Source organism: Equus przewalskii, chromosome 6 (assembly GCF_037783145.1).
Source record: "Equus przewalskii isolate Varuska chromosome 6, EquPr2, whole genome shotgun sequence".
Taxonomy (NCBI): Eukaryota; Metazoa; Chordata; class Mammalia; order Perissodactyla; family Equidae; genus Equus; species Equus przewalskii.
The window spans coordinates 37855040-37868208 of record NC_091836.1 but is presented as its reverse complement, the minus strand read 5'-3'; the positions used below and the strand labels follow the sequence as shown (position 1 = coordinate 37868208).

Genomic DNA, 13169 nt, shown 5'->3' with positions numbered 1-13169 from the left:
AGCTCGTTTGTATTGAGATGATTATGTGTTCATATTGGGAGGGTTCAGCACAGAATCAAGTTGTGCAATTAGACTTTATACAACGAGGTATAATTCTATGTCACTAAATCTGTGTGCCAATGGAAAATATTCTGTTTTAAGATCAAATGAATTCTCTTTCTTACATTCCATGAGTTGGTTAAAATCAAATCATATTCTCTTTTTATCATGTAACTTTCTCACAGAGCTTTTTGTCTTTCCTGATGTTTCTGATTGCTTTCCTTTTTTCTGTTAATGAAAGCAGTTTATGTTTTCACCTTTCATCTAACTTTTTAATAATTATACATTACAAGGGACGCTGCCTTCTTTTAAAGACTTTCTCCTGTCCTGTGTTACTGTTTATACCTCCTGCACATCTGGCTCCTAGATAAGGACCGCTATTTCTTGGATCTTATTTTCTCCTCTTTCTTTGTTTCTATTGCTAAAGTACATCTTATTTCTTCAGAAAGACTTCATGGAATGTAATCTTTCACATTCTTTGTATGCCTGAAACTGTTTTTATTTTGTTATTGTACTTGATTGATAGTTTAGGTATAGAAATTTAGGTTCACAATACCTTTTTCTTCAACATCTTTTAGGCGTGACAATTATCCGTTAGCATCCAGGGCTGCTAATTTGAAGCCTGACGCCAATCTTATCCTCATTCTTTTTAAGATAACTTGCCACCTTCTTTCTAAAAGCTGCTTTGTCTTCTCTTATCCTTGGGTGGAACTTCACCTTTACGACTGGTGACTTTCTTTAGCTCTCAAAATTTTCTCCTGATATTTTCTCCCCTTTATTTATAATCTGTCATGTCTTTGGGGAAACCTCATGAGGTGAATGTTGGACATCCTGGATTGATCGTCTGTGTGTCTTAACTTACCTTATTTGATATTTTTATCTCTTTACAATTTTGCCCTTTGTTCCAAGAGACTTCTCTGACTTTTGTCAGGCATGTTATTGCATTTTTATCAGGCAATCCTATTTGTTTAAAATTTTCAACAGTTCGTTCATTCATTCTTCGTTCACTTGTTTAGTAAATGCTTTTTGAGTTCTTGTTACATGCCCAGCATTCTTCTATGGGATACGGCATTGAACAAAAGCTACAGAACGTCTTTCCCTTTGATGAGAGAGGAGGCCAATGATAAACAAATGAACGAGTAGATACGTAGTATGTGAGATGGTGAGCACTCTGGAGGAAATAAAGCAGAGGAAGGTGGCTAGGGAGACCTGAAGGTGGGAATGGTTGATTTTATTTTATATAGGATAGTCAGGCAGGACTGCACTATCAGTTAACATCTTCATGTGACATGTATGAAGTGAGAGAAGGAACTATGTAGCAATGTAGCAGGAAGAGCAAGTGCACAGGCCCTGAGGTAGGAGCTTCCTTGCTCCCTGATCCTTTTCCTCAGTAGCCCAAAAAGTCATTTGGGGAGATTCTTAACTATATCTAAGATTTTAAGGTACTCATGTTTTGTTGCATTAGAGGCTGTCACAGGATCCATTTGCAACTAACCTTCTAGGCTCTAAAATAAATTAAAACCTAGGCATATTTCAACCAAATAAAACTATACTGAGCAGGTCCTAAAGGCCAGGCACCAAGTGAGATGCTGGAGATACAAAGATAAATACGTCATCGTCCTTACCCTGATTGTAAACAAATAACTAAGGCATAAGGCAGCAAATACTTACTGGGTTTATGTATAAGGTGATTGGGGATGTGATTACCTGATCAAAGTGATGCTGATGATGAGAGGGTAAAGTCAGACGGGGAAGATTCAGAGAGGAGACGAGGTGAAGACTGAATAATATTTTGCTATGTGGGCAGGGTGAGGGAGGGCATTCCAAACAGTACTAACCACACACAACACCCAACCGCAAACAAACTTCCCATCAAGAATTTTTATTCAACTCAAGCTAGTTCCTGGAGGTCTGAGAGTAGCACATTAACTTAATATTTCCCCTTAAGAAAGAGTCTAAGAAAGGAAGGAGTTATAAGGCAGCAGAGCCAGAAGAAGACTCTCTGCAAATGGTCATTACCACATGGCTTTCCTCTGATTTTTAAAATATGGATTGCCAAGTTTGTGTGGCCTTGGATCTGAGGAGGCATATGGGACAGCGAAGCCAAAACTGGATTAAACGTCAGGAGTTTGTGTCTAACACTGGGGGGTTAGCTTGGGTCAGATTACTCTTCTAGAGTTATGCCTACACGAGCTTGAAATGATTAATTACATAACATTTCAAGTGTTGGAATATTGTTCCTCTGTTGTAGCAAAGCTCACCTTCCTATAACTTCTATCACCTAGGTCTAGTTTGATGCTTTTGAAATAAAGCACTTCCTCTTCTACATTATAGCCTTTTACGTATTTAAAAATAGGAGTAAAGATCATCATAATAGTGGATTCACAGATTCTTAGAGCTGGATGGAACCTCAGCTGTCATCTGGTCCAATGCAAGAAACTTCTCTACAGCATCCCTGCTGGTTGGTCCTATAGCTCTGTTTCAGCGTATCCAGTGCTTTTCCAGCCACTCATTTCTTTTTTGAATGGCTCCAAATGTTCAAAAGCTCTCTAAATGTTCAAAAGCACTTCATCATTTTGATCTGAAATTTGCTTCCCTGTAATGTTTATCTACTGATCCAAGTTCTGTGACACTTGTCTATTATGAGGCAATTTCAGTCCAACAGTGAAATATTATAATAGACTGCTGCAATGAGACAAGGCAGGATTCATCTGAGCTATGATAAACAAAATCTCCAATCCCGTTCACATGCAAAGCATTTTACTTTCAAAGCATTTTCTCTCTCTATTATTTCATTTTTTTCAGCATCTCAGTGAGAAAAGACCTGCTAAGAGCATAGGCAACAGTAGGGAGTAGCGCCTAGTTCAATGAATATTATTGTTGTGTTTAGTAACACTGACAAGGGTGGAGAGAAATAATCAAGAAGGCAATGTCTCAGAAGATGCTCAGAGATGTGATGCCATCATTCTTTAGAATCCTGCTTGCTGATATGTGGGGATATCAGCACCTCCTGAGATAATGAAATGTGCCAGGGCTATTCCTCACTCCCCTTCTATTTCACACCAGAATCACAAGTCTCTGGGGTCAATGGAATTCATGATAAAAGCAAAACATCAGAAGCTTCTTCGTATCTTCTCTGTGGATATGCCACAGAAGACTCTGGTGAGATGTTGGCTCTTCTTGACATATGCAAATTGACAGACTCCAGAGATATGCAGAGATAAAATTCAAATCTGTACTTAATCTCTTGACTTTTGTTAGTCTTGGGCCAGTTACATGAGTAGCTTCATTAGACCTGAGGGGGCAAGGAGAGGCGAGGAAGACGGCCTTCCTTTCAGGCAATGGGCATGAAAAACACCTTAAGAACTCAGTTGTCCAAGATCGTATGTGGAAATTTCAGGAAACTTGGCAAATTTCTCTATGAACTATGGTATCAGACCTCAGGAATTCCTTTAAACTCCAAATCATGGGCAAATTGAGTCCTCCATTCATTTTCATAGGCTACAGTGGAAAAACATTGTCTCCTCCTAGCTTCTCTTTGATGTGGAATACAAAACCCTTACTAGCCCCTTTAAAAGAGGAAGAGATTAACGTTTCTGTTTCTGGTCCAAAGAAAATGAATGTGCCTTTTACATTTTCTCATAGTCTCTCTCTGGCTGGAGACTTCTTGAAGACATAGACTTACTTGAAGCTCCAGGAGTCAATTTTCAACACGAGGGGAATGGAGCTTGGATGAGCCTGGTGGTAGGAACACACGTAGAAGTACCTGCCTTGTGTCTGGGGCTGGAAACAGACCTTGCATTTCACAGCAGGAGAGTGGTGCCGAGTTTGCAGAAGCATGGAAGAAGCCAACCACTCATCTTCTGATGAGCAGATCAAAGGCATCAAGTTTCATTGTTTCAAGGGAAAGGAAATGGAAAAATAAAAGGAAAACAAATCAAAAGATGAAGAGAAAGGGGAAATCCCTCTCATACGGAGTGGACATGGTAAGCAAAGTGGAGCAGTTAGAAACTGTGCATTCTATGATTTATGGATCAGAAGTCCTCCTCTTGGACTTTCTAGAAATAAACTACATAATCCTTTACTTCACAGATGAGAAAACCAATTCCCAGAGACCTTGCCCCAAAACATACAACTAGTTAGTAGAACTAGGAACTGAGTCAGGTCTCATGATTCTTTTCAGTACTAGAAAGGTCAGTATGAAATGAGGGCTTGGTTCTATGCTAAATTTCTAGACTTTTTAGGACTACCCGTGAGTAGACCAGGCAGCATTATAAAAAATTCTGTGGAAGACAACCATTTAATGGCATTAAAAGTAGGTTAAGATTTATAACTAAGCAAACATAGGTTGAAATACTATGTGTAATATGATCTATTTTATTTTATATAAAATAGAAAATACCTATCTACAAGGAAAGAGTGGAAAGAAATTATCCACTGAAATGTTGTCACTGACTATCTCTGGATGGGGGATTATAGATTAATATAATCTTCTGTTGTTATTTTTTTCCATATTTCCCAAATTTTAAACAATAAACATGTATTACTTTTGGATTAAAAAAGGATAATAATTATTTGGAAAAAGATATAAAAGACAGAATTGTTCTTGGACTTAAGGTTAAAGTCCTTGAATTTCAATCTTGGAAAATGATTTAAGAGGAAGAGCATAATTTCAATATAAATTCTTCACTCTCAGCTTCCATCACCTTTAACACTGATCTCTACAATCTGGACAAGTACCAGCCCTTCTGTACCTCTGACCCATAAGAGGATTTTGCCCTAGTCTAAGCAAGGAGCGACAGTGCTTTCTTTACTTTTCTCTTTTAGTTTCTTTTGGCCCTTTTTAGAAGTATCTATTATCCAAAATCCCAGAATTTCTAAAAACTCATTTTCAAAATGCCACCAAAATAAGGTAAAAAGTGCTGGACTGTATCATGTTGTGCTTTGGCCAGGGATGGGCTGTGACGCAAGTTGCAAGAGACAGTCCTAACTAGGAGTTCAATTTCCTTAAATAATGAGCCAGATTCTCTCTGGTTGCAAGCCTCTCCCTGGGAGCAAGGTCAGCATCTTTGGCTATTCCAGATGCTTTCTGGTTGCGCAAAGGTTGAGTTCAAGCCTATGCAACTTACTTAGCTGGCTCTTTAAAAAAAAATAGTGCTGTAAGTAACTGGCTTTTATGCTTATTTGGGAGTTAAAATACTGGATTGTACAACCAAAGTGTTTCTTTCCATACTCTATGCTTGTCCCATCCCAAATCAGTCCTGAGATCCCACTTCCGCACACATGTACACTGTGAAAAGTTTTCTGTGGCCAATAGCCATTGTTAAAAATGAGTGACATATTTCAGGGTTTTTTCGGACCTGAAACACTTTGAAAACAGACTAGGAGAGAAATAAACTCCAGAAGTCTAGATTTGGCCCAGCAATCACAAGTCAATTGCTTCTATTTTACTTATCCTTAAGGAAAAATAAGATGAGGGGTGTATTCAGGCAACTACTCAGATGGAAAAAGAAAAACACCCCAGAGGTAGACTGAATTACCCAGATAACAGACAAATCTGGTGTGAAGTGGTGACTCATTCTGTCTGTTTACACAGCCTGAATTTTCTGGTTAATTGTCAATTCTTCACTTCGTGCTATGTAAAAGATAAATTATTCTCCTGACAGGTTTATTTTTGTGTTGACTGGAAAAAGTTTATTCTGAAACAGCTGTGTGATGTGCATTCCAGGGACAGAGTTGGGTGCCAGAATTTGGTATCATGTTTTCTGACAACAGCAGGAATAATGGGAGAAGGATCAAAGATCAAAGAACCAAAGTTAAGAAATTATAAGTAAATTAGATAGTATATAGCCAATATTCAAATATCCATTTATCCATCTGTCCATCCATCCAACCATCCATCCGTCCATCATCCATCCATCCCGCCATCCACTCCATCCACCTATCAAGTATTTATATAGCCTTTACTTTAGGTTTCAGGGACAATGAGAAGAGTGACAGGAACACTGGTAAACAAGGTTGATCCATTTTTTGCCCCTGTGATTTTACGGTAAACAAAGATGGACTCTATAGAAATAATTAAAATATGATTTTTGCTACAAAAAAGAGAATAGTACACTATTGAAACACATAACGAGAAGACAATCTAGTGAGAGAAGGGGATGGGGGTGGTCAGAGAAAATCTCCTTGCAATGGTAGAATTCAGGTCAAAACCAGATGTATATAAATGTCTGAGACATCTGGATCTTCTTAGTTTGTCTCCCTAGTCCCTGAGTTCAGGAATCTTCTTGGCTATCTTGAGAAAGAAAGGGAAGTATCCAGGATAAAGATGTCATCAGCAAACCAGGCATTTGGTTGAAATGGTGTTGCAAAAAAGCTCAAAAACAAACCAATTTACTTCTAATCATTCATCAGCACCAGGCCAAAATAACGAGTACATTAACAACTGATGAACATGGCTCTCTATAAATCTCTCAACACATTTATGGCTGTAGCTGACTGTGGTTACTGGACTTCTGGTCCTAAGCACACTTTGAAACAGCAAAACCCATGATGATCTTTTGTGGTGCAGTGGATTGCTCTTTCCTCTCCCTGGTCTACTGGGGGCTGAGCTATCCACTGAATCCCCAGGCTTTTTGGGTAAAAGTGGGAGAATTACTCCATCAACAGTTTAATTAATCTGAATTTTGCTGCTTTAGTACTGATTACCTTAGCCCCAAACACTGACCCATAGGCTTACTCAAGGTGCTCAATATGCAGCAACAATGGCTCCTACAAACAGGCTAACCACCTAACTTTGAAGAGGTATGGTCAGGTTATTTATTAGCTTTCTCTTAACCAAGAGATTAATCTCTCTGATTCTGTTTTCTTATCTGAAAGGTGATGAGATTGCAGAATCCCTAAAGGTTTTTCCCAGCTCACAAACTCATGGCTTCCAGAATTGTTGGTCATGATGGTCCTGTTCTGGGGAGCACATCTTGTCTGAGCAGATGCACCTGAGTTAGTCCAGGCTTAGGGCACTGTAGGGAAAATGGGTAAGGCCAGAGAGAGTGTGCACTTAGAACTGAGGTGGCGACTTCCTGAGCACCTTGGAGAAAGCAGAGCTCAGCCTGCCTCCCAGAAGCCCTTACAGCCTGCCCTGGAGGAGGGGGAGTTGAGGATCACTTGTCCAGCATAGATCAGGATATAGATTAATAGTCTCAGTGTCCCTCCAATGAAAGTAGTCTGCCTGCTAAATCAGGACTAGAAAACCTGCTTGAGGGAATTCAAAGGGTGGCCCTGTTGTAGTCTAGGGGGAGAGGGCCTGACTCCAGGACTAGGCTCAGTCTGTAATCAGTGGACTGTTTCAAAAGGAAAAATTAATGCAGTCGACATTCCTTGTCACGAGCCACCAAGACACAGCTGCAGCTGTCCTTCTATAAACTCAGCAGGACACCTCCTGTCAGCAAGCATGTCCTAATTACATTATTGGCGCTGCATCAGCCTCTTCTCCTGATCAGCAAACCAGCACTCCAGCCAGGAGGGAGGATCAGCGCCTGGGGTCTCCTCTGAAGATTCCTGGAGCATGGTGGGGTGACCCTGGGTGGGAAACAGAAGCTTTGGGTCCAGTCCTGGCCCTGCCACTGATAACAATTGTTGATATTCATTGAGTGCAAACTCAGTGAGCTAATACTTAGCACTCACTCCCACTTTAATCTTCACAATAATCCCCGAGGTGTATGTATCACGTTCCTCATTTTACACATGAGGAAACTGAAGATCAGAAACCTTAAATAAAATACCCCTGGGGACCTAGAAAGAAGTAGGGCCGGGATTCGAATGGGGCAGTTTCACCTCAGAGTCTGTGTGGTGACACTGGACTTAGTCAGCCCAATAAAGCCACACACACAAAATAAAATTTTGCCTTTTTTCTTAATACAAATGGAGCATGTTATCATATGAAAATCGGAAAACACAAACATATAACCAGAATAACACAACAAAAAATCTCCTATACCATCAGAAATGACTACTTTAATATTTAGGTGATTTGTGCTTTTAGATTTCAAAAAAATGGTGTCGTACTGTACGTGCTATATTTTGAACTGTCAAACCATAACTTTCTATACTCAGCCAGGCCATGTTACCGTGCATTAGGTTCAAGGGCATATGCTGGGAAGGTCCTTTATATGATGTGAAATGTCAAAAGCACAGACCCTGCTCTCCCAGAATCACATTCGAGTTGGGGAGATAAGGAGGAAAGACGTGGAAGGAGAGATGAAAACTTCAATAACACATTGTAACGACATATGAGCCAGAGATGGCTACATGAAAAAGTGCAGGAAGAGGAGACTGCGGTGTTTGGGGAGACACAGAGGAAAAGGACCTGAGCGGGAACTGATGAGCTATGATGGAGAATCATGGCTTGGTTGCCGAAATGAATGGGGTAGCTCTGCCGGGGCTGACATGGGAAGACGACACCAGCAAACGGACTGCTCAGTGCTTGATAGCAGGTGACAGAGCAATACATATAACACAATTTCACGAAAAGGTATAAGAAAAAATCTGGAGGGCTGCGTATCAAACTATAAGGAGTAGTTAACTTTTTGGTGTGAGATTTTGTGAAAGGTGGCTGGGTGGTGATTTTCGGTTTTTAATTCATACTCTTCCATATTGTTTGAATATACTACAACCACATATTAATTTTGTAATTAAACATTGAGATTTAAAAATAGCTTTGTAGGAGTTAGATTGACAGAGAGAAAAAGTAAAGGTATTTTGAGGGAAGAGGAGACAGGGGGCAGAGTGACAAAAATACAGAGAAAGCAATAGAATCAAAGAAGGATGTGGTTAGAGATGAGTTTTCAGTGGGCCATGATACACCCACAATCATCCACTCTGGTTCTGTTGGAACTTTTTGAATTTATACAGTCTAAAGGATGTTCAGCAGCCCAAGAGAACCAGGATGGGGAAACGTCCTTCACAAGCCTTATCTCAGCTACTTTGCAGGGGGTCCATCTGGGGCTCTATCCCCCACCCATTTTACATTGTAGAGAGGGAGAAAACAACAAAAAGTGGGTGCAGGCCACATTGGAGCCACACCCCATGGGGTCCAGGATGACTGTGCCAAGAACTCCAGCTTCTCCCTAGGCTCTCTGGCACACGGAAGGAGCAGCACCTGGGTGCCAGATGTACACGCACACGTACGTGTGCCACTGCTGATCCGTCTGTGGCTCAAGACAAAGGCTTGCCTTTTGATCATGGAAAGAAGATAGATTCTTTACAAAGTGCAGGATAAGAAGTTCCAGAGCTGGAGCGTGAATAGACAAAGGTCCTCTGCTCCTTGCCTTCCTTTCATCTTATCTCCTGGGGCCACTTCGATATTTGGTGACGGCTGCACTGGTAACTGTTTCTGGATTTTACTCCCACTCACTTCTGATAATTTGTTTAGAAACTGCTTCCCTGCATATACGGAGTCTTCTGAAGCATCAGAAGTGTTTTCTAAGGGAGATGGAAGGAAAGAAGAGAGAATCTGTGAAATGCAGTAGATGGCTATTCTGCATTGTTTCTCATTAAATTTAATGCCATTGTTCAGTTCAAACTTAACTCTTTTTTGTGCTGAGGGTGGTTTAAAGAATTGTTATAGGTTGCTGTGAAGGGGATTCCTGCATTTTGGGGGCTTGAGGTGGGAGAGAGGGAAGGTCACTGGTGGTTGGGTTCAGAACCCCTGTGAGGCTAAGATTCTGGGAATTCACCTTCTCGGCTTTTCCTCTTAGGAGAGAAACTTGCCATGTAGCTTGTTATGCTAAGACAGGGAAAAAGACTTCACAATAAGAACAGCAAATAGCTTGGTGGTAATTATTCTAGAGCTTCACTTGGGCCCAATTCCAGCTGTGTCTGAGCGATCTTGACACTGTCACCCTCTAGGCTGGTCTACCGAGACGCTCGTCAGAGAAGCAGCCAACTCTTTGAACACAACTCTTACACACGGCAGCCAAAAGGTGTGCGTGTCTCCTAGGTCACTGGGTTTTAATTGTTTTCTTGAGGCTCTTAAAATATGTAGTCATCTCTGCTGAGGTCCTTGTCTATAGAATTCAATATTGGGATTCAGCATTGCCTTTGCAGTTTGCTGTTTACACAATCGTCCAATTACACAATCATCGCAACCACCTCGTGAAGTTGGCTGTATCATCACCCCTCTGGGACAGAGGGCACAACAGAGGGCTCTGCGTAGTGGGGGGAGGTCCGGTGCCCCTCCTAGGAAATCGCAACCTCTTCTTCTGGGGGGTCATTTTCCTTTGCCCCGCACCATCCACGTGGATCAGAAAGCATTCTTTCCGTGGATGGCCTACTTAACCCTAATGGTAGTTATTTTTTTCTTCAGGACAATGTATTTTTTTATCTTTGTAAAATATACATAACATAAAATTTACCATTTTAACCTTTTTTTTTTGGTGAGGAAGATTGGCCCTAAGCTAACATCTGTGCCAATCTTCCTCTATTTTGTACACGGGATGCCGCCACATCATGGCCTGATGAGCAGTGCATAGGTCTGTGCTCAGGGTCTGAACCCATGAACCCTAGGCTGCCAAAGGGGCATGGGTGAACTTAACCACTACACCACCAGGCCAGCCTCATTTTAACCATTTTAAGTGCACAGTTCAGTGGCATTAAGTAGCTATCACGACATCCATCTCCAGAACTGAACCTCTGTTCCCCTGAACACTGACTCCCCATTCCCTGTTCCACCTAGACCTGATAACCTCTATTCTGCTCTCTTTCTATGGAGTTGACTATTTTAGGCAGCTTATATAAGTGGAATCATACAATATGTGTCCTTTTGTGTCTGGCTTATTGCATTTAGTATACTATGTTCAAGGTTCATCCATGTTGTAGCATGTATCAGGATTCAATTCCTTTTTAAGGCTGAATAATATTTCATTGTTTGTATAGACCATATTTTGTTTATCCATTCATCTGTTGATGGACATTTGGGTTGTTTCTACACTTTGGCTATTGTGGATAATGCTGCTGTGAACGTTGGTGTACAAAGACATCTTTGAGTCTCTGCTTTCAATTCTTTTGGGTCTATACCTAGAAGTGAAATTCTGGACCCTGTGGTAATTCTATGTTTAATTTTATGAGGAACCACCATACTGTTTTTCCATAGTGATGGCATCATTTTACATTCTCACCAGCAATGTGGAAGGATTCCAATTTCTCCATTCTCCACGTCTTCACCAACACTTGTTATTTTCTGTTTTGTGTTGTTTTGTCTGGATAATAGCCATCCTAAGAGGTGTGAAACGGTATCTCATTGTGGTTTTGATTGGCATTTTCCTAATGATTAGTGATGTTGACCATCTCTTCATGTGTTCATTGGCCATTTATGTATCTTTATATATATATATATATATATATATATGCATTTAAATGTCTACTCAAGTCCTTTGCACATTTTTAAAAATTTTATTTATTTATTTATTTTATTGAGTTAATGATAGGTTACAGTCTTGTGAAATTTCAGTTGTACATTAATGTTTGTCAGTCGTGTTGTAGGTGCACCACTTCACCCTTTGTGCCCACCCCCCACCCCACCTTTCCCCTGGTAGCCACTAAACTGTTCTTAGTCCACATTTTTAAATTCCTCATATGAGTGGAGTCACACACAGATTATCCTTCTCTAGCCAGCTTATTTCACTTAACATAATTCTCTCAAGGTCCATCCATGTTATTGCAAATGGAATGATTTTGTTCTGTTTTACAGCTGAGTAGTATTCCATTGTATATATGTACCACATCTTCTTTATCCATTCGTCTGTTGATGGGCACTTAGGTTGCTTCCACGTCTTGGCTATTGTAAACAGTGCTGCAATGAACATTGGGGTGCATAGGACTTTTGGGATTGCTGACTTCAAGCTCTTTGGATAAATACCCAGTAGTGGGATGGCTGGATCGTATGGTAGTTCTATTTTTAATTTTTTGAGGAATCTCCATACTGTTTTCCATAGTGGCTGCACCAGTTTGCATTCCCACCAGCAGTGTATGAGGGTTCCTTTTTCTCCACAACCTCTCCAACGTTTGTTACTATTAGTTTTAGATATTTTTGTCATTCTAATGGGTGTAAGGTGATATCTTAGTGTAGTTTTGATTTGCATTTTCCTGATGATCAGCGATGATGAGCAACTTTTCATGTGCCTATTGGCCATCCGTATATCTTCTTTGGAGAAATGTCTGTTCATGTCTTCGCCCCATCTTTTAATTGGGTTGTTTGATTTTTTGTTGTTGAGTTGTGAGAGTTCTTTATATATTATGGATATTAAGCCTTTGTCAGATATATGACTTGCAAATATTTTTTCCCAGTTAGTGGGTTGCTTTTTGTTTCAATCCTGTTTTCATTTGCCTTGAAGAAACTCTTTAGTCTGATGAAGTCCCATTTGTTTGTTCTTTCTATTGTTTCCCTTCTCTGAGAAGACATGGTGTCCGAAAAGATCCTTTTAATACTGATGTCAAAGAGTGTACTGCCTACGTTTTCTTCCAGAAGCCTTATGGTTTCAGGTCTCACCTTTAGGTCTTTGATCCATTTTGAGTTTATTTTGGTGAATGGTGAAAAAGAATGGTCAATTTTCATTCTTTTACATGTGGCTTTCCAGTTTTCCCAGCACCATTTGTTGAAAAGACTTTCTTTTCTCCATTGTATGCCCTCAGCTCCTTTGTTGAAGATAAGCTGTCCATAGATGTGTGGTTTTATTTCTGGGCTTTCAATTCTGTTCCATTGATCTGTGCACCTGTTTTTGTACCAGTACCATGCTGTTTTGATCACTGTAGCTTTGTAGTATGTTTTGAAGTCAGGGATTGTGATGCCTGCAGCTTTGTTCTTCTTTCTCAGGATTGCTTTAGCAATTCGGGGTCTTTTATTGTCCCATATGAATTTTAGGATTCTTTGTTCTAATTCTGTAAAGAATGTCATTGGGATTCTGATTGGGATGGTGTCTTTGCACATTTTTAATCGAGTTATTTAGGTTTTTTGTTGTTGAGTCATAAGAGTTCTTTATACATTCTGAATATTAATCCCTTATCAGGGATTTGCAAACATTTTTTCCCATTCTTTGGGTTGCCTTTTCCCTTTCTTAATAGTGTCCTTTGAAGTA

At 40.2% G+C, this 13169-nt stretch overlaps 1 long non-coding RNA gene across 1 annotated transcript in view; it reads left to right on the top strand.

The window, feature by feature from the left end:
• The window catches only part of LOC139083888 (uncharacterized), a 63475-nt gene extending 59531 nt beyond the window's left edge, over positions 1-3944 (top strand). The window contains exon 7 of the long non-coding RNA XR_011540958.1: positions 3685-3944. This is a non-coding gene — a long non-coding RNA (uncharacterized lncRNA). The remainder of the gene's footprint in view (positions 1-3684) is intronic.
• The last annotated feature ends 9225 nt before the right edge of the window (positions 3945-13169 follow it).